Source organism: Leptidea sinapis, chromosome 41 (assembly GCF_905404315.1).
Source record: "Leptidea sinapis chromosome 41, ilLepSina1.1, whole genome shotgun sequence".
In the NCBI taxonomy this organism is placed as follows: domain Eukaryota; kingdom Metazoa; phylum Arthropoda; class Insecta; order Lepidoptera; family Pieridae; genus Leptidea; species Leptidea sinapis.
The window spans coordinates 3,036,705-3,058,583 of NC_066305.1; the positions used below are offsets into that span (position 1 = coordinate 3,036,705).

The 21,879-nt window shown below is 34.9% G+C and overlaps 1 protein-coding gene across 1 annotated transcript in view; it reads left to right on the top strand.

The window, feature by feature from the left end:
• Positions 1-21,879, top strand: part of LOC126976526 (frizzled-2) — a 252,429-nt gene that overhangs the window by 124,819 nt on the left and 105,731 nt on the right. Inside the window, exon 3 of the mRNA XM_050824903.1 lies at positions 16,858-16,884. The gene's annotated coding sequence lies outside the window, so the exon portion shown is untranslated. The remainder of the gene's footprint in view (positions 1-16,857; positions 16,885-21,879) is intronic.

Consider the following 21,879-nt stretch of genomic DNA (forward strand, 5'->3'; position numbering starts at 1 on the left):
GTTAAATAATTTATTATTTCGTGAAACCCATGAAAGTATTACTAATTTAATTTATTCTAAGCCTTGATTTAAATTTTATCTTATGTATTTATTATTGTATGTTCAACATGACTGGATATTTAACATGACTGGATCATAATATACGAATCAATAATAACATTAAAAATTAACACTAAATTACGACTTAGTATACTTAAACGAAAGTTAACTAATTAATTACGTATCGCATAGTCAACACACGGACGCAAAGATTAGACGCTAATCGAGGAGCGCGTAGCAGTAAGTGGTAGGGTGAACAGACGGACCTGTGGGCGCATGCGCTCATCTAACAATAGTCATTCATTTATTTATTGGGAAATTTGTTCAAAAAGTTCCTAATAAAGTAAATCTTCATAATATCGTCATACTGTAAATCTAGCTAAAAGTCTCTGTTTTAAACTCAGAAATAAAACTAAGAAATAATCATTTATTAGACTGATATAATCACTGACAGTTATAAATTTCAAAGTTATACATTTATCATCTACCAGCTTAACAAACTATCGAAGCTTACGCCTTATGAGTAACAGCCGCTAACAGATGGGCGGACGGGCAGAGGAGGCTTAATAGAGTTTATGTTGGTTACTCTTCAGATACCAGTGGGAGGCTCCTTTGCACAGGATGCCGGCTAGATTATGGGTACCACAACGGCGCATATTTCAGCCGTGAAGCAGTAATGTGTAAGCATTATTGCGTTTTGGTCTGACGGGTGCCGTAGCTAGTAAAATTGCTAGGCAAATGAGACATAACATCTTATGTCTGAAGGTGACGAGCGCATTTGTAGTGGCGCTCAGAATATTTGGGTTTTTCAAGAATCCTAAGCAGCACTGCATTGTAATGGGCGGGGCGTATCAATTACCATTAGTTGAACGTGCTGCTCCGCTCGTCCCTTATTTTCATAAAATAAAAAAAAATCATACGGACCCTGAAATGTGAAATTTCAACAGAATCGACTTAGCACCCCGAGGAGCAGTCATTTGCTAGAATGTCTCATTGTCTGAATGATACATAGATAATTATGGATCATTCAGAAATACGTTTTTGTTTTATATCTTATTTCTTTTATTGGTTTTAGATTTCAAATTTATTAAAGGTGTTTTTATTGCTAATAGAACAACGTCTGTCGGATCAGTTAGTATATTATAAAAAGGCAATAGCCAGTGGTCGTCACTCGATGCGACCAAGTCGTTATATCCTTTGAACAGGCTATCAGTGTCAATTATTGAGTTGATTGATTACAGCTACCAGTACCTGCCCCTCTCCCCGACACCACTTACACTTTACGACATAATATCGGTGCGTATTAATCTCCTTTAATATGAGGATGAGGATTGTAGGGAAATAAGTAGTAGGTCAAGAGGACAGTCTCCTATGCGCTGGACAGACCAGATCAAAGCCCTAACCAATACTCCCCTCAAAACATGTGCCAGAGAAGCAACAGCCAGGGATAACTGACGTAGAATCGTTCGTCGTTCGACGTGACCACGACTGACTTGTCAAGAGTAATCCGACGAAGAATAAGAGGGAAATAAGTGATGCAATGAATGGATTTCATATCAAAACACAAAAGACCGAGAGCGTACCGCAGTTAAAGCGAATGTTTTTTGCTGCGCATTGCACATCTATGGCAAAATTTCGCGTCTCTAGCATTCTCATACAAATATATGCAATATTTTGTCGCTGTAACAGAAACGCATAAAAATAATTAATATATCAGTGAACATAAGATCATTTATATCAGAAATATGTCACAAATAATAATGAAAACACTTAAAACCTCTTAAGGATTGTAGAAATAAATAAACGATGTATTTGTTCTATGTATGTATGTATATGTCAAAGCCCATATGTTTTCTAAAGTATATTGGTAAATCTTAGAATTTACATGACTATGTAAATGTTAGGAGTAAAAATAATAGTTAAAAAACACGCTTTTTATAGAAAACCGAACTAAAAATTAGAAAATTTATTTATAAATTTAAAATTAACATCAATTCCTGCCTTATAGTCGCTAGACGAAAATTTTATAAATTAACAAAAATCTTATTTAGCAAATAGAAAAATTGAATAATTTATCATATTAATTTATTGTCATCGGTCCTCGATAAATCTACGAAGTTTAATCGCCCCCAAATGAGTCGGTTACAAACAAACATACATACAGGGGAAGCTAATAAAAAAAGCATGTAAAAAAGGCAATTTTTATATGCTTATAGTAAATGCTTGATTTTACCAGTGACGATTGGTAAATACCTGTTTTAAGAATCAAGCGAAGTACAGATTATCAGAGTATCTCACTCAGATGTGACTCAGATAAGAAGTATTAAAGGCTTGACTGCTTATTATACAAAGTCAAATAAACTATATTAAATTAGCCTGAAAGTGCTTTTAAATTGTTACAATAAATATTTCTTTTAAATTACTGAATCTACCATATGTTCCAGAAAGTAGAACTCGTGAGAAGAACATACAAGAAACTCAAATTTTTCAATCAATAGAGTATTTTATAATGGCTGTAATATACGTAACAGATTAGTTGTAAAGTGTGCTCCAATACATAAATTTTGATCAAGACATTCACAAGAAATTTAGGTTTTCCTCTTGGTTTTCAAAATTTTATTACAATTTCTGTTTATACTATGTCTATATTTTTCCAACAATTGTAATTACTAGTAATTCTAGACTTATATGTGATATTATGTGATAAGTTGAGACACATGAAAAGTCTTTCTGTTCGACGTCAAATGCTAGATTTAATATTTTTATACAAAATAATTAGAAAACAGCTCGACTGTCCATCACTCTTGCACTCGATCATCTTACGAGTTCCCCGCCGAGTACCAAGGCGTGCGCAGGTCGGAGCTGGCATGTTCCATCAGCCATTTGCAAAAACTAACCTCAAGCAATTTTCTCCCATACCACGTCTATCAACAACTTATAACTCCATCTGTGGTGAAGTAGATATTTTTAAAGATTCTTTACCTCAGTTTAAAAAAAATATTACGAGATTTTAAGGCGCCAAATGATTGATGTTCTTATTAAATTAATTTTTTGTGTTTGATTTTATAATTTTTGTTTTATTATTTATTATTGTGTTCTTGTTGTCACGGAAGCAAAGACTGTGCAAGTTGTGACACCTTCATTTGTTTTACATTGAACTAATTATTTGTTAATATTCCCACTAAATTATAAATATGAATGTTAGTTTGTTTATTACAATTTTACGCCGGAGCTACTGACCCGATTATGATCAAATTTGGTACTGCAATAGCCTAGAGCTTGGGAAAGGACATAGGGTACATTTAATCCCGGAAAAAACCATGATTCCGGTGGGATTTTTTTAAAACTGAAATTCACGTCGATGAGCTATAACTATACCAATAGTAGGTTTAGTTTGCCATAGCAATCTTCCTCGAAATAAGATTCATATAATATGTTGGGAACGGAAGCGAATACGGCAACCGGAACGGAAATAGGACATGAGATAATCTTCAATTCCATACTTGCTCGTAATTTTTAAAAACCCTTTATCTACGCGGACGAAGTCGCGGGCATCAAATTCAAATTAAAATTCAAATATTTCAAATTCAAATATTTTTATTCAAAATAGGATGTGAAATCACTTATTGAAAGTCAATATACTACCACCCATTCCAAAATGAATGCCTCAGGCCTGAGAAGAATGGGCGCAACAAACTCAGCGGGCTTTTTGCGGCAATCTGTGGTATCATTAAGAAAGTCATTTATGTTATAGTAACCTTTACCACACAAAGGTTTTTTAACAATTCTTTTGAATAACGTAATACTTTTATTTTGAACATTTTCTGGGATCTTGTTGTAAAAGCATATACATCGCCCCACAAAAGTCGACTTACTTACTAACTCGACTTAGCCGAGTTTCTGTCTGTTCCTGGTGTTAACATTATGGTTATGACAGTTTCTCGCAAATTCACTTATGTGGCTATGAAAATACATTACATTATCAAGAATATATTGAGAAGCAACAGTCAAGATGTTAATTTCTTTGAATTATGCTCTCAATGATTCTCTAGGACCTAGGTTATAATATATCATCAGCTAGTTTGATATATTTTAAGCATATTAGAATGTAACAACTACTGGTTGTCCTATAAAAAAATAAATATCTTACTGGAAACTGAATCAATAATTATATCGTATCGTACTGACCCCACGATGTCGCGTCGGGTGATAGGTTAAAGTTACATTACAGGTGTTGGCAACCTGCACATAAATTCATTCCAAACTTACCATGTATTGTACGAAACTAACTTTTAGCCATTTAAAGTTGTTATCTTCTATACAATACCAGCAGCATGATTTAATGTGCAAAGAAAAATGTGCATTATATTCACTAAATATAGAGTTTTTATTAAATAAATACGAGCTTACGTAAGCGAGGTTTTGTTTATATTGTGGTCCTGTGGTAACTGGTTAGGACACAAGCCACTGTTTGTCGTTATTAATAAACAATAATTAATATAATTTAAGAGAAGCGGACGCGCTAAGGCCTATATTTTATTGACAAGCGCTGATACATTTTGTTACGTTCAATGTTAGAAGGAGACAAATGATTAATGTTAATTCCGCCAATATTTGTTTTCAAAACAATTCGACACGTGTTTCGCCTCTACACGAGGCATCCTCAGGACGTGTTGTCTCGCCAAAATCTGGCACGAGACCGAATCAAATGAGTTTTTTTTTGCGCACAAACAAAGGAATAGGGCTACCCTCCGGGATAACGACGGGAGGGAGGTTGTGAATGCTCATGCATACCAACGCAGCTTAAGTCTGCGTTAGTTATGTGGGACTCACGTGAAAACCTAGGTGCCTACCCACTAAACACCACCTGCAGTTAGCTTTGGGCAGGTGCCCTCTAAGCCTTCATCGAAGGCGAGCTTCTCTTAGGGAGAGAGAGGCGCAAGCGGCACTCCCTATGGAGTATCCGCTGAGATGGTCAAATGAGCCGGAAGCCGCTCTTTTATACCCTCGTCCCATGAAATGACCCGCTGTGATTGGTCGGCTGTTGTGACGTTTTACCCCCGGAAGAGACACGTAACAAAGGTGATGGGACTAAATTTGTTTGTTCATTCAACTATTTTATTATTTCTCATTGCTCTGACATATTTAAGCGAAATCCTTTTTCACATGTATGTAAAATATTAAAATTATTATTGTTTCCGAGTGAGTGACCTGTATCAATTAAATGTTTCGCGAAGTGTGATTTTTCGGAATGATTATTCCTAAATGCGGCAATATGTTCCTTTAATCTAATTTCGACCTGTTTGACCTATATATACCCCGTTACAAGTGTCACAACTTAGTTTATAAACGCCGGATTTTTCGGAATTATTTAATCGATCTTTGCCATTACATATTCGACTGACATTGTGGTCAATTCGGAAGGACACATTAATATTATTTTTCCTAAATATTTTAGCTATTTTATCTGATATTGGACCAATATATGTCAAACTACCCACATATTTGGTATTTGATTGTGGTGGGACAGGATAAAGTTCTGAACATTTTAAATGTATTTTATATCCTGAGGATGTCGAATTGTTTTGAAAACAAATATTGGCGGAATTAACACTAAAGAAAAACTTAAATCATTTGTATAATTATGGATTTGCGCAAAGTAACGCCTAATTCAATAAATTTTCTTAGAAGGAGACGGCTAACTGCAAGGCTTTCTGTGGCAAACAAATAGCGGTAAGCTGAACTAGGTTTATTTTATCGCATTTTGCGTAAGTAAAGTCTGAACATTGTCTAAGTACTCTCTATAGACCTCAGGCTAAATCTCATCGTACAGGTAAACCCCAAATCGCGAATATATTCAAGGTTAGCCAATGCCAGTTGATATTTTTATGAAAATAAGAGACAAGACGGCAGGACGTTCAGCTGATGGTAATTGATACGCCCTGCCCATTCCAAAGCATTGCCGCTCAGGATTCTTGAAAAACTGTAAAGCGCTCGTCACCTTGAGATTTAAAATGTTAAGTCTCATTTTCCCAGTAATTTCACTAGTTATGGCGCCCTTCAGACTGAAACACTATAATTTTTACCCATAATCTAGCCGGCATCCTGTGCAAAGGAGCCTCCCACTGTTAAATTGATGATATATTGTGAACTGGGTATTTTTGTGTTTTTTCTCGTTTAAGTTATAAAGAAAGTTTCCATAACCATAATAGTTATCGCAAATTAAGCCCGTAGTTATTATTTTCTTTCTGGAAGTATTTTTCTCAGTAGCTCACATAAAAAATAATAATGTCCTCAATTCCCGTTCGTAAATTGTAGCTAATATAAAGAACCCCTTCGCACAAGTTCGGTCACGGTGGGGTTGACAGTAGCGAGTTGCCAGCAATAAAGCAATAATCCTCAAGGTAATAAAGTGACTTTTGATACTCTTGGATCCTGGAAGCAAGCCAAGCATTATCAGGATGTAAGACGCCATACAACATCTACGAGGTTTCTTGCAGACGCGTTATAAGCGATAATCTACCGGATATATCTGACATACAAATGTCTTGGGAATATATTTTAGATATTTTTATAGAAGGGTTACATCCACAAATTCAAATGTTCAAAATAGGATGTGATATCACTTATTGAAAGTCAAAAACTTCCACCCATTCCAAAACGAATGCCTTAGACCTGAGAAAAATGGGCGCAACAAACTCAGCGGATTTTTTTTCATCAAAAAAATATGTTTACAAAGTAATATTGTACAATTTAACTTATTATTTAAAAGCCTGAGGGCTCTCTTCCCAATCTGTGGTATCATTAAGAAAGTCATTTATGTTATAGTAACCTTTACCACACAAACGTTTTTTAACAATTCTTTTGAATAACGTAAATTTTTGTTTTGAACATTTTCTGGGATCTTGTTGTAAAAGCATATACATCGCCCCACAAAAGACTTACTAACTCGACTTAGCCGAGTAGTAGGCATTATAAGTTTATGTCCTGTTCCTGGTGATAACATTTTGGCTATGACAGTTTCTAGCAAATTCACCCATGTGCCTATGAACATACATTACATCACTGCATACACAGAAGTCACCTGACGTTAAGTGATCACCACTCTCTTGTAACACCAGAGAAGTCACAGGAGTGCTGCCAACTTTTTAGGAAGTGTACGCTCTTTTTGTGGAGGTACTTATGTTGTATCATCCTGAAAACAACGCGTAAGAAAACTCGTTCCAAAAATATATTTCACAACTCATATACTAGGCAGCTCTTTAAGCAGATATCAAGGTATATAAGGCCTAAAGATTGGTGCAACTACTAAGCGATTATTTATATTCATAACATTTTTGTTTCTATCATGCATAATGATATAATTAGATTCAAAAGATAATATTATTATTATATCTATATGAATAATACGATTATATGTAGTAACTAGAATACTGGCAGCATTTTGTGTCACCGTCAAAAGACGAGCGCGCTCTTTCTGCCAGTAGACGTAACCCCAAGATCACCAAAGGCTGACTTACAGAGAAGTGCGTCCTATGATTTTCTTTTTATTTCTTTTACATTGTAATGATCATTGAAATAAATCGAGAGTGTAAAATCAGGGTTTCATTTTCAGCTTTTTCCTCCTCCAAAACTTTTTTCAGATACACCAAAACCGAGTGTGCCGTACGGCTCCCTTTTCCGTCACCATGTTCTGACTCTTATTTTGTTTATAAGATAGTTTATTTTGCATGGTCTCATAGCTTGTTTCAAAAGCTTTCTGATACATTCAATCAAATCATCCTAATTATAAGCAATCTATTGTTCCAAATAAAGATATACTTACTTACTTACTACATGTATGCATTGACAGAACGCTGCGCGAGCGGCAAAATCAGGCTGATCTGAGGCATACCGAACGATCAGTTTCCCGGACCGGAGAGGTACAATATTAACAAAAAAACAGAAATTATTGTTAGACTGTTTGAATTATTCCGCTTATTGTTGTCGGATTTGTATGATTAGGCTTGTGTGTGTATGATCAAGCAATTTTAAGTACCGTTTGAATGGTGTATTGATTAACATACATACATATAATCACGCCTCTTTCCCGTAGGGGTAGGCAGAGACCACTTCTTTCCACACTTAGATAAAGCCTCTTGCTGCTAGAGAAAATAGGCCAAGCTTATTACTTTAGTGTGCGTGACAAGCTACGTCTTATACTCGCGATTTATATGTCAATTTGTGTAACGGCCGTTCCCAATATACTATCTACAGATAGAGATAAATCACTACCTTCTAGTGTCAGCAATTAGCTGTCAATAATACGAAGCTGTCCCAATATACCCGATAAGTCTTTCTTATCGCCTTATATTGTGATGCGTGAATTGCAATTTCATTGACAGACAGCGTGCACGGATAAGGTGAGTTACCGTGCGCATAAGTTTATTGGGACAGAATACACGATAGTTAAGATTTTTATCTCAAGATAGACTGAATATTGGGAACGGCCGTAAGTGTATCTCGTAGTGCATTGCTCAACACAAGAGTTAAGCTGTCAACCTCAATTTTTTTCGACGTTTTCATGTCTGTTTATCAAGACGAATAAATAATCTAAGATTTACCTGCATAAATTATAATAATAATATTAATCAAATTTCTTATAAATATTGAGCTGGTGTTAAAAATAAGAAGACTAAGAAAAGCCGACGAGATCTTTTAAATGAGAAATAGCTGCAAAACTTTCCTCTTAAAGTTTCAATAAAATGGTTGTCTTCTCTGTTCAAGTCCTGTGGAGAAAGGCTCACACAGATTAAGAAATAGATAAGGTATCACTTGATAAAGACTTTGTACGATTTCTATGATAGCTTCCGTCAGCTTCGAATAAATGTGGTTGGTTTATTGGTTCATGGGACTGCTACTCTATTTTATTAATGTAAATAGGCTCTTAGATTTGTTTTACGCAGTGAAATACTTTGATGGTAAAGGTACTACTTATATCTTTAGGTAGATAGGTTCTTACTTAATAAAATCACAATGACACACATTAACACAAATTATCTTAAAAAAAAAATTATCGAATTAGGCGTTACTTTGCGGAAATCCATAATTATACAAATGATTTACGTTTTCTTTATTGTTCACAGATACATAATGAACAAATTTGCTGTTTCTGTCTTTGTCTCTGTTCACTGTCTTTAATGTTTATATGTATTTATGTATGTTTAAGTAAGTATATTTAATAGTTGCCATACATTCAGTCAGAATACTGATGGAAAAGTACAGAGACAACAAACAAGACTTGCACATGATATTCATCGACCTATAAAAAGCTTTCGACCGGATACCGAGAGAATTAATTTGGCACGCTCTAAGGGCCCACGTGTCCCCGAGCATTACATAATGATTGTCAAAGATATGTACCACCAAGCATCAACAAAAGTGCGAAGTCCAGCCGGAACAAGCGATGAATTTCATGTTAAAGTTGTCGTGCACCAAGGTTCCGCACTCAGTCCTCTGTTATTTAATATTGTAATGAACCATCTCACCTCAAATTTGCAGCGAGCGCCACCATTGGACATCTTGTACGCTGACGATGTCGTCATCATCAGTGAAGATGTGAACAACCTGCAGCAGACTTTAGAAAAATGGAGAGAAGCTCTGGAAACATCAGATCTGCGAATAAGCAGAGAGAAGACCAAGTACATGCATTGTAACTTTAGTGGCATCAACAGCAAGAACACCATCTGTCTGCAGAACACCCAGCTAAAAGAAGTGGACCATTTCAAGTACCTAGGGTCAGTCATCAGTAAAGATGGGTCAATAGACACAGATATCACCCATCGCATAAATACCGGGTGGATGAAATGGAGAGAACTATCTGGGGTGCTATGCGATAGCCCGTGCGCATAAAGGGACGAGTATACAGAGCAGCCGTCCGACCGGCTATGACATACGGAGCCGAATGCTGGCCACTCAAAAAGCAGCACGAACATCAATTGCACTGCGCTGAGATGAAGATGCTCAGGTGGGCAGGTGGTGTAACTAGGCTGGATCAGGTCAGAAATATACACATAAGAGGCACCTTTAAAGTAAGACCTATCCCAGATAAACTGCAGGAGAGCCGTCTGCGGTGGTACGGACATGTTATGAGGCCACCATACAACCACATGAGCAGAAAAGTGTTAGATATTGTAACTAAACCTCGAGGACGAGGAAGACCCCGAATCACATGGATGTCTATAGTAATTAAGAACCTGAAAGATGCCCACATATACAAAGAGACGACCCAGGACCGAGCCACCTGGAGACACATGATACGGAGGGCCGACCCCAAATAAAATGGGAAAAGGCCAGATCAAGAAGATGTATCAGTAGTTGTTCAATAATTATTGTTAATATTTAAGCATTTTGATGTATGTTGTCCTTCGGTAGATACTTATTTGTTAAGTAAGTAATAATACTTACATGAGAGCGTTGAGAAGTATGATTGGAGTTAAACTGAGTGACAGGATAAGAAATAGTGAGATAAGGAAACGTTGTGGTCTGAAAGAAGATGTTGTGACAAAAATTGAGAAAGGTATGCTGAGACGGTTTGGACATGTCGAGAGAATGAATGAAGAACGATTGACGAAGAAAGTGTATAAGGCCAGTGTGAATGAAAGTGTTGAAAGGGGTAGACCTAGGCGGACGTTTCAAGGTCAAATCGGGGACGTCTTGAAAAAACCTGACCTGGCCGGTCAAGAGTACCCTAAACCGGAGAGCATGTATGAAAGGAATAAAGAAAGTGGACGAAGCGAAACAAGTATGTAAGGATCGTAGCAAGTGGAAAGAAGTGGTCTCTGCCTACCGCTACGGGAAAGAGGCGTGATTTTATGTATAATAATAATATAATAATAATATCTATTTATTTTCTCCTCACAAAGATCTTAAAGCTAGTACAGTAGTGTTACATTTTTTTTAACAGATAGTATTTTGTGAGGAGCTGGTGTCTGAAGTAGGTTGATCCTGTATTACAGATCACCAGGACCTCACCCCCAGATATAAGGATCACAATGATTAAAATAGTACACATCCGTACTAGTAGCTAGAAGAGCAACAATAGATCATAACAATAGATGACTTTAAATTTGTAAATTACTGGTAATAAAATGTGTGTGTGTGTGTGAGAGTGTGTGTGTGTGTGCGGGCGTACTCTACTCTCAGTTACTATTAGTGTAGAAGGTTTTCAGTTGAGGTATAGTCCAATTTCTGTAACCACTCTGTCAAGATACGCTTGCATTTAGTTCTGTTGAGGTGGTAAATTGACAGCTCTTTGTTTACCTTATTGTAAAGGTTATTACAATGAACACAGAAGAATCTTTGGGAGAATCTAGTATTAAACAAGTATCCTTTCGCCGTTGCGCTTTATTTTTTTCCGGATCGTAACTGGTAAGGCTATGTTTTTTTAAAACTGTATGCAGGATATAAAGCTGACGCACAGTTAGAACCTTTGATAGTTTATAGAGTTCTGTAGTGGGATGGTAGATTGGTAATGAGTTACTTACTTTCAATATAGCTCTTTGGGCCCTTTCTATTTTAAGGAAGTGTGATTTTGTAGCGCCGCCCCAAGAAGTAATGCAATATGTTAATATCGACTGACACAAAGCATGATATATGTTTTTCATCAAGTCCTTTTCAGCTACACTTCTCAAATTTTTAAAAATGTCAATTAATTTTCGCACTCGTTTTGCTAGTTGTCCTATGTGGCATTGAAAATTTAACTAGTTATCTACCATAATACCAAGATACTTGACGGTCTCACGGTATGTATGTATGTAATACTTACATAGTTTTTTGTAATTAGGTTGACCCATACATAATATACTTTGGTCATTAATCCGTTTAACTAGAATAATATGTTTTCTTTTATTTCTAAACAATTTGTTATTTTTAAAGTGATAACCCTCACTTCTAGGATTAATTACACAAATGAAATTTATAAACAAAATTTATGAACGATGCGGGACTCAAACCCGCGACCTCTCGCGTTCCGTGCGAGTGCTCTTTCACTGAGCCAACCGATCGAGTGACGTATCGTTGATAAATCTTGCATATTTCATGTTCAACTTTCAAGTTGTGGCTTCATCTACACTATCTACTTTACAGTTGATAACCTGGTCAACACTAAACGCTCCTGCAAATCTAAACATTTTTTTTTATTTTAAAAGTGATAACCCTCACTTCTGGGACTAATTACACAAATAAAATTTATAAACAAAATTTATGAACGATGCGGGACTCAAACCCGCGACCTCTCGCGTTCCATGTGAGTGCTCTTTCACTGAGCCAACCGATCGAGTGACGTAACGTTGATAAATCTTGCATATTTCATGTTCAACTTTCAAGTTGTGGCTTCATCTTCATCATCAACCCCAATATTTGCATATTAGGAAATTGACTTGAGATGTCGCTTCTACAAATCTAAACCATTTTTTTATTTTAAAAGTGATAACCCTCACTTCTGGGATTAATTACACAAATAAAATTTATGAACGATGTGGGACTTCAGATGAAGCCACAATATAAAATATTTAAAAATACTTCAAGAAGTGAGATCATAACGTAGATATGTATGTAAACTGTCCGTGCGAAACCGGTTTCCTAGTTTAATATAATTTAATACTTCGAAAGTATCAGTATTTATTTACAATTACTTATGATATATATCTAATATTTTTTTAATATTTTCATGAGAATCCCTGTGTAGGGTAAATAAAGCCCTCCTGCAGTTTTATTAAACCAACTCGTAATATAGCAATAAGTATTTTAAGTTTTTTTTTAATTTATTTGCCCTGTCATACCATGTAACATGCTAAATGTTATAATGTCTGAAAGGCGAAATATTTGATCTTCCTACGTTGGTTAGGTATTTAGGTTTGAATGGCAGTATCTTTTAATTGAGAAGCTTGAAGGGAGCGCAGAATTCATTATTTAATATTAATTTCAACTTTAACATCTACGTTTCTATAAGAAATACAGGTGAATATATTTCTCTTACCTTTTTACATAACCAATAATTGTTACGAAGCAAACATAGTGTCTGAATTTAGGTGGTTGGAGCGGTCAAACCATCATCCATGCTAACTTTTTATGTATAACTAGCTGATCCAGCAAACGTTTAAAATTTGAAGTTGTATGTATTTTTTAATGCTGACTCATAATCAAACAAATTTAAAAAAAATGTCAAAAAATAAAAAATAAAATTCGTGTGGACCACCCTTAACATTTAGGGGGATGAAAAATAGATGTTGTCCGATTTTCAGACCTACCCAATATGCACTCAAAATTTCATGAGAATCGGTCAAGCCGTTTCGGAGGAGTTCAAGGTTTAACACCACGACACGAGAATTTTATATATTAGATATTATTAACATCAAAACAAATTCCTAAAACTTTGCTATTGGAGAGAGAATTCTAACAGTGAATACAAATTATAGTTCCTAAACTGACGTAACTAGTTTTAACCGGGTCGGTAAAAGCTCATCAAAACAATAATTGCCCTGGAAAATCATCCAATTGATCCATTTTCATTAATCCTACCGAATTGATAAACGTAGATTAGTTCTCGAAGCGATTTGCTCGAACACCGTACAATTATTCGATTCATTACTCTTTAGCCGCAGCAATTTGAACGTAGTTTAATAGTTTAACATTAGTTTCAAAGATGCTCTGCGAAGCGGCCATTTCGTGTTGATACTTGCTAAACAAGATGGCGACTGTAACATATGTTGCGTTAATATTTATAATATACATTTCTTGATAGGATAATTAATTATTAACAACAAGTTGACAAAGCAATTTTGAATTTATGAAAAATAACAAATATTCAATTTTACTTAGTCGGGCCATAAAATCTGTTAAAAAGTTTGTGTATTTTTTTATAAAGAAATGATATCTAATAAAACTTATTTGTACACTAGTGGCCACCGTGCCTGATGACGCCTGGTTAAACACATGCAATGGTATTTAAAACTTTAAAAAAATGCTATGCCATAAATACTGTTACAATTAAAATTAAACAAAATATTACATTTGAATTTGAATTGGTCATTTAGCTTTGTCATTTTGGCGCCAATACATTGTACAATATTTTGCGATATTAAAATGGAGTGGGATGATAAAGAGAACCGAATCGCTCGGGGGAGGCCTTTGTGCAAAATGCTGAAATGAATGACCAGGTTTTGGTGAAAAATCCATGTTAAATTTTTAAAAAGTATATTCTTGAGAGGTATTGTGGCAACATATATCGTGATTGACTAAATCTGAATACAAAAAAAAAGGAAATCTAGATTTTTTTTTATTATGGTTACAGTTTTACAGTTTACTTTTACGTTACATGTACCTATGTGTACATGTACCATCTATTAGTTGAGTTAAAACACTTTGAATTCTGTGAATAATGTTTTTCTAAAGAACATCCAAGAAAATCAGTCATGTTTTATTTATAAAAAAGAAACCTTCTTTAACTATTTAAGGTACTAACATAAATTATTATCAATCTAACATGTATATAAATATATGAACTGGAGACTATCATCAATCAATTCTCAAATACCAAAAATAAAAACAAAGCATAACTTTAAACCAAAGCAATTTAACATTTCATACCTCGAGTTAAAAACGTTCGCGTCGCGGATACAAAACAAACACACGACATCCGAGAATTGATATTTATGGCTGAAAAAGTGAACCCCTGCCGCGCTGCGGGCCAGCTGCAAGTAAATATCCCAAATATAAGAGATATAAATCTATATCCAATGTTTTAAACCATCCTCATTATATTTTATTAAACATCGGAATTGTTCTTTGGTATTGTCATTCCCACGGAAACAGGAAATGCATTTTATGTTTGTTGCTGAAGTTAATTGTTTCTAAATTATGTTTGTTTGTTTTTCTTACTGCGCTGCTATTCTTCAGATTGTGGTCAAAGTTTTTCAACATATAACTTGCACTTGAGAGGAGATATAACTAAAATAAATAATACATATCCCACGGACTAGTAAAAAAATAAGGACTCCGTGTCACCTTACATAACAGTGTAGCACCAAAACAAGCCGATTAACGTGTAAATACATAGTCCCACGCACACCCTCACACTACTACAGGCCGATAGGCTGCCATTATGAGAATTGTCATCGTCTGTGACAGATCAGTTTGCGTCTCAATAAAATATTTTTAAAATGCCGTCGTTCGTTGTGAAAAAGTGTAAAAACGATACTTTATAAGTATTTGTGGCCATATATGATTATTTAAGGGAGAAAAAATTGTGTAACTAATATCCCCCGTAACCGCACACACACTAGCATAACGGTGCTTCACTTGCTAATAATATCACGGTGCGGTGTCCTCCTTTTTTAACTCGTTCGTGACTTAGCAAAATTTTTTGAATTGTCTTGAGTGTAATAAAATAAACGTATTTCTCCTCTAAACGAGGCATCGTAGTCAAAGTCAAATAAACGTTATTCAATTAGGCTTAAACTAAACCATTTTGAATCGTCACTAAAAATATTTCTTTTAAATTACTGAATTTACCATAATATAGTTAAGATCGTGAAAAGAACATACTAGAAACTCAAGGGCTACTCTTTTCAATCAAATAGAGTATTTTACAACGGCTTTAATAACAAATGAGTTTGCAAGATACTGCGTCCAATATATGAATCGTGTTTAAATTAATAAATTATTTCATAAAAAGTAATAAATAATTAACTGTATAAATATAAACTATCGTATAATGGATACATCAACCTTTACAGCTTGAATTCATTGTTTGTGTATAGAGCTTCATGTACATGGTGGTCGTGATTACTGTCATAATTTGTAATTGCATCAAACAAAAACAATGATATATTAACTATAACAGGTCGACCTGGCACCACAAGCAGCACCCTTCACAAGTTGATGCATGGACCAGCCATTGAACCTCGCACATATCAGGAGCACGGAGAGTTGAGACTCAGGAGATGTTGACTCGCCAAATTCTGTCACGAAATATTACCTACTTATTATTCTATATAAATGACAGTGAAGACCATCAGGTTTAAGTACTGTTTTATACTCTACAGAAAAGGTGCCTTCAGGACTTTATACTAAAACGTGAACTATCTGGACCTTTTCAAATTAACATAAATAAGACTTTATCAATTATTGTTTTTTAATATATATATAACTTTATTTCAATATCTTTTTTACAAATGCACTAATGTTACTTATGTGTGTAGATTTGCAAAAAAAGTTGAAGTTTCGTAAGTTCTGTTCTGAAATAAAGGATTTCATTATTATTTGGATTTTATATGGAGGTATAATACAGTCTTAATTATTGGGAAAATTGTTTATCCAGTTAAGGCCGCAATTTTTTTTTACGGAATAGGGGGACAAACGAGCGTACGGGTCACCTGGGGTTAAGTGATCACCGCCGCCCACATTCTCTTGCAACCCCAGTGGAATCATAAGAGCGTTGCCGGCCTTTAAGGAAGGTGTACGCGCTTTTTTTTAAGGTACCCATGTCGTATCGTCCCGGAAACACCGCAATAGGAAGCTCATTCCACAGCTTTGTAGTACGTGGAAGAAAGCTCCTTGAAAACCGCACTGTGGCGGACCGCCACACATCCAGATGGTGGGGATGATATCCTAACTTGTGGCGTGTCGTGCGAAGGTGGAATTGAAATTTTTAAAACTGATTTATGTAAACGTTTAATTTCGAGAGGCGTGTAAATTTAATACATATTTCTCACTTCTTCGTTCTTCTTCTATATTTGCCTCATATCACACAAAAATAAATTATTATTTTTGTTTCAGGTCAACATCTGCTTGCCACGTAAAGATGTAAGTATTTTAATTCAGAGTTCTCATGTTTTACATTCTCATATAAATATGCTAATGCGTTTTGAGACAGTCTTATAATGCAAATAAATTTATTTCTTGGTAAATAACGTCCTTGTCATAAATTTCGGTATGTGTAAAGGCAATCTTAATAGACACATTAAAATAAAATAATGTTTTATTCGCAAGAAACCGTGTCGAGACATTACTGCGTGTTCTCGATTTCAAATTTGGCCAGAATATGATTTATTGGTTTTAATAACCTATGTAATTTAAAACTAACCGTTTACAATCAAGCCAAACTTTTCATAGTCACCAATATTTTTATGTGTGTTAAGCCTTGTGGGCTTACTGTGAACAACGGCGAACTATATATCTCTCCTCTCTTTCACTCGCCTAGCCACATATACTCTTTCACTTTCAACCCATAGCTTTCTTTCGTCGAATTCTCTATGTGGTCCTGGTATCAAAATTTATGGGCGATGTGAGGCTTAAAGCTGGTCCTTCAGTAATTTAACCCAATAAGTGTACTGCTAAGCTAAGAGGTTAATGACGTAATGGTTTTAGACTTTGCAGTCTTGGCTTCATCTATAAGATCTATTTTGCAATTGATAACTTATTCATTGCCAATAATTGCATATGACGAAATTGGCCAATTTGACTTGAGATGTCCCTCTTTCAAATCTATACACTTTTTAAGCCATTTCTAGGGAAATTAAAAAAAAAAAACAAAATTTTTTAGTGTCTCAATATAAGTATCTAAGTATATTCTTGTAACCTTCACACCTGCATAGGTTAATTCATCAATTTCTAATTCGGGAAGGAGATTTGAATCGTGATCGCATCGAGTTTCTATAGTAGTAACCTCCTATTAGTTTTGCGAAAATTAATCAGTATGCAAATTGAAGAGTTCGTCGTAGCGAGGCTGTTAATTTGTACCTACCGATAATTTCCGAGAATCGAACCCACTACATCACGCAGACATAATGATTTCGAGTCTCATTAATTATTATATTATTAAATGACGATCACTCGAGCCTGTTTGGATTGCATCATAAGGGTTCCTACTTAGCCGTGTCGTGCCGTGACGGGGTAATCAACTCGTTACTTTGGTGTCGGAAAAATCGTATTTTTAACCGACTTAAAAAAAATGAGGAGGTATTCAATTGGACTGTGTTTTTTTTTTATATATGTTACATCAGAACTTTCCGATGTACCGATTTGATGATTTTGATGATTCTTTTTTTTTTGAAAGCGCTTCTTGTGTAGTCCCATTTCAGTTCTTGTAAAATAACAATAATTGTAACTAAATTATATTGTCGTAATAATTTGATTAAATTTTAGATAGTCTACCATTTTTGATTTGATTTACTTAGGAGAACTCTAAAATAAGTCAAAAAATTGATTTACTTAGGAGAACTCTAAAATAAGTCAAAGGATCAACTTATTTTAGAGTTCTCCTGAAATTATAAATAAGGGACAATATGACAATAAGGGACGAGACAAGCAGGACGTTTAGCTGATAATAATTGATTCGACCTGCCCATTACAATGCAGTGACGCTCAGGATTCTTAAAAAACCCAAAAATTCTGAGCGGCAATACAATTGCGCTCGTCACCTTGAGACATAAAATGTTATGTTATGATTATTAAGTTTTAGAAGAATAGGCAATTCTTGTCTGTAGTCACATATATGTCGCACCGAAGGAGTCTTATATCTTTGTGCTATTTGGTCTCAAGACCTTGGCGTGTGGAGCAAAGAGGTGCGGAGAATGTGCAATGTTACTCTATACGCGCCTCAAGCTACTACCCTCAAGCTATTCGGTCAACGGATCAGCCTAGCTATCCAGCCTGGAAATGCAGCCAGTATTCCTGGTACACTACATTCTTCGTAGTGATAGTTTTTACTTCATGTAATCATATTGAGTATTGTACATAAAGTAATAAGAATAATTGTTATGTTGTCATGATGATGAACCGATAGAACGTATAAAGGCATTATTTTGTCAAAACAAATTCCTATGGAATTTGCGTCGATGTCAATCAAAGCACAACCACTGCTTAGAAAAAAAAATGGCGCGCTGGCACAGACAATATGGCGCAGAATAAAAGGCATAAAAGGCATTTATTTTCTCAAAATTGATTCCTTTAGAATTCTTTTTGATGTCATTTCTTATACTGCTAGATACTACTACCGCTTCGGAAACAAATGGCGCTCTGAGAGAGAAGAAGCGGCGCAAGAAACTCTCCCAGCATTCTTTTTTTTGCGCTCTTTTCAATAAAAATATACAATATTGTACAGTTGCTATAAAATAATCACAATCTAGTCCCAGGCTGTCCGATCATTTAGATATTCAGCAGTGGAGTAATAGGATTTACGACAGAGCTATTTTTTTTATAAAACATTTAAATTTATTTATAGATAATGCCTGAACAGTGGCTTGGACTTTATTGTAGAAGTGTATACATTTACGCTTAAAGCTATTATGTATCTTATGAAGCCTACTAGAATTAGTTACAAGCAATCCCTTATTTCTAGTGTTATAATAATGAAAATCACTATTAAGAGCAAAAAAGTGACGATTTTTGTGAACATATATTAAATTTCCATAAATGTACTGACAATGAACAGTCATAATATTTATTTCTTTAAATTTTTCTTTGAGAGACTGTCTATAACCAAGCTGATATATAGCACGAACAGCTCTCTTTTGCAGTGCAAACACTACATCAATGACCCCATAGTAATATACCATACGTCATGATGCTGTGAAAATAACTAAAGTACACTAATCTAGCGGTCGCAACATTCGTGTACTCTCTAATCTTTCTAACTGCATATGCCGCAGAGCTGAGTCTATCTGCTAGATGGGTAATATGTGGACCCCACTGAAGCTTTTTATCTAACGTGATACCCAGGAAGACCGTAGTGTCCACAAGTTCCAATCTCTGGTCATTTATAAGTACGTCGGTTTGTACCTCCGCTGTGTTTGGTGTAATGAACCGTAAACACTTTGTTTTGTTTTGTTTTTACTCTCCCTCTTTCTAGTATTCTCTTGCAATCTTTTAAAGAAATACCATTATTGGAATTCGCAAAAAGTTATTGCTAAAAGTAATCATAATATGGCTCCAGGATTGTTCAGATTACCCGAAGTTCAGGTATAAGATAGAAATTAGAGCATTGTAATACTTATTATAGTATCTCCTAGTAATGAGACTTTTTCTATAAAACCACAAAAATTTTAAAGAAAACATTGTCGAATATTGAGAGTAGTGCAATTCATCTTGAGGTGTTGTTCCGAGTGCGAATGTCATGGGAAATCATGAAGTTCGGAGGAGCGCCGAGGGAGTGGTGGCGACGCGGGTTGTTGGGGGGAGGGGGGGCATAGCTCCCTTCAGTACACTTGCGTCTTGCATTAATACAGTGTAAAGTTACTTCAAATAGGTATAGGTTATCTATCCCTATTCTGTGGTATTAATGACAAGTATACTATGTGTGAATGACATATCTATATTATCTAATATATAAAATTCTCGTGTCATGGTGTTAAACTTTGAACTTCTCCGAAACGGCTTGACAGATTCTTATGAAATTTTGAGTACATATTGGGTAGATCTGAGAATCGATCAACATTAATTTTTCATCCCCCTTAAGGGTGTGGGTATTTTTTAAGGTTAAGGGTTTTTTTAAAAGGTTAAAGTTAAAGGTTCACACGAATTTTTTTTTTTTAATTTTTTTTACATTTTTTTTTTTAATTTGTTTGATTATGAGTCACCATTAAAAAATACGCATAACTTCAAATTTTCACCCATCTACGATCAACAGTTGTATCGCGATTTTAATATCGGCAATACAACGTTTGCTGGCTCAGCTAGTGTATCCATATGTTTAATGTTTATAAATAATACTACATAAATCTGGTTATTTAACAAAGTATTAATTATAAATCCGAATCGTGGAGAAAGATTGAGAAATCAGTGCATTGAAATAATTAATTATTTATTGATACATATAACACAAACTCTTTTCTTCTCTAGCCTCAGTCCCTCGGGCTCGGATTAGTCTTTCAACACAGTAAAAAATAACGAGAGTATGTACCTGAAATATTGAATTTATACTATTATAAAGTAAATTAGAATTTAATCTTATTAATTATTGTGATCATATTTTTAATGATAAATTAATAAGAACACAAATGTGAATTATACTTAGTTGAATTAGAATAAGTAGTCAAATATAAACAATTTGTTATGTTTTTAAAGTGGTAACCCTCACTTCATCACTTTAAAAACATAAGAAATTGTTTAGATTTACAAGAGCGACAACTCAAGTCAATTTCCTAATATGCAAATATTGGGGTTGAGCAGGTTATCAACTGTAAAGTAGATCCTGTAGATGAAGCCACAACCTGAGAGTTGAACAAAGCATACAAGATTTTATGACGAATTTTACGTCACTCGAACGGCTAGCTCAGTTGGTAAGAGCACCGGCACGGAACGCCGGAGGTCGTGGGTTCGAGTCCCGCATAGTTCCTAAAATTTTGTTTTTTAAATTTTATTTGTGTAGTCAACTATAAATAAATAATGATATAACTTTAATGTTGACAATTCCTTACTTGAAATATAATTATAAATATCGAGTTGGTCTCGCTTTGTGTCTGTAGATCTTAGGAAATGTATGTAAATATTGTGTCAATGTTAGGGTGGACTTGTCTGTCTGTCTGTCATTTACAAAACAAAACAAGCAGATGTCTTTTAAACATTTTTGTGAGCCGAGTGGATGCGGGCGGCTGTGGTATACTTGTGGCTCTGTAATATGTCTCTAAATGTAAATAATAAATATCTAATGTTTGCTTCTACTGTTGGTTTACGATAACAAAAATAAAGTTTCGATGATTTATTTTTCTTAAGACTTAAGTTACGCGCATATTTTAAATTTAGCATTGGTATATTTTAAATGAAGTTATGCTGATAACTTAATTTTTTTTATGAGAATAA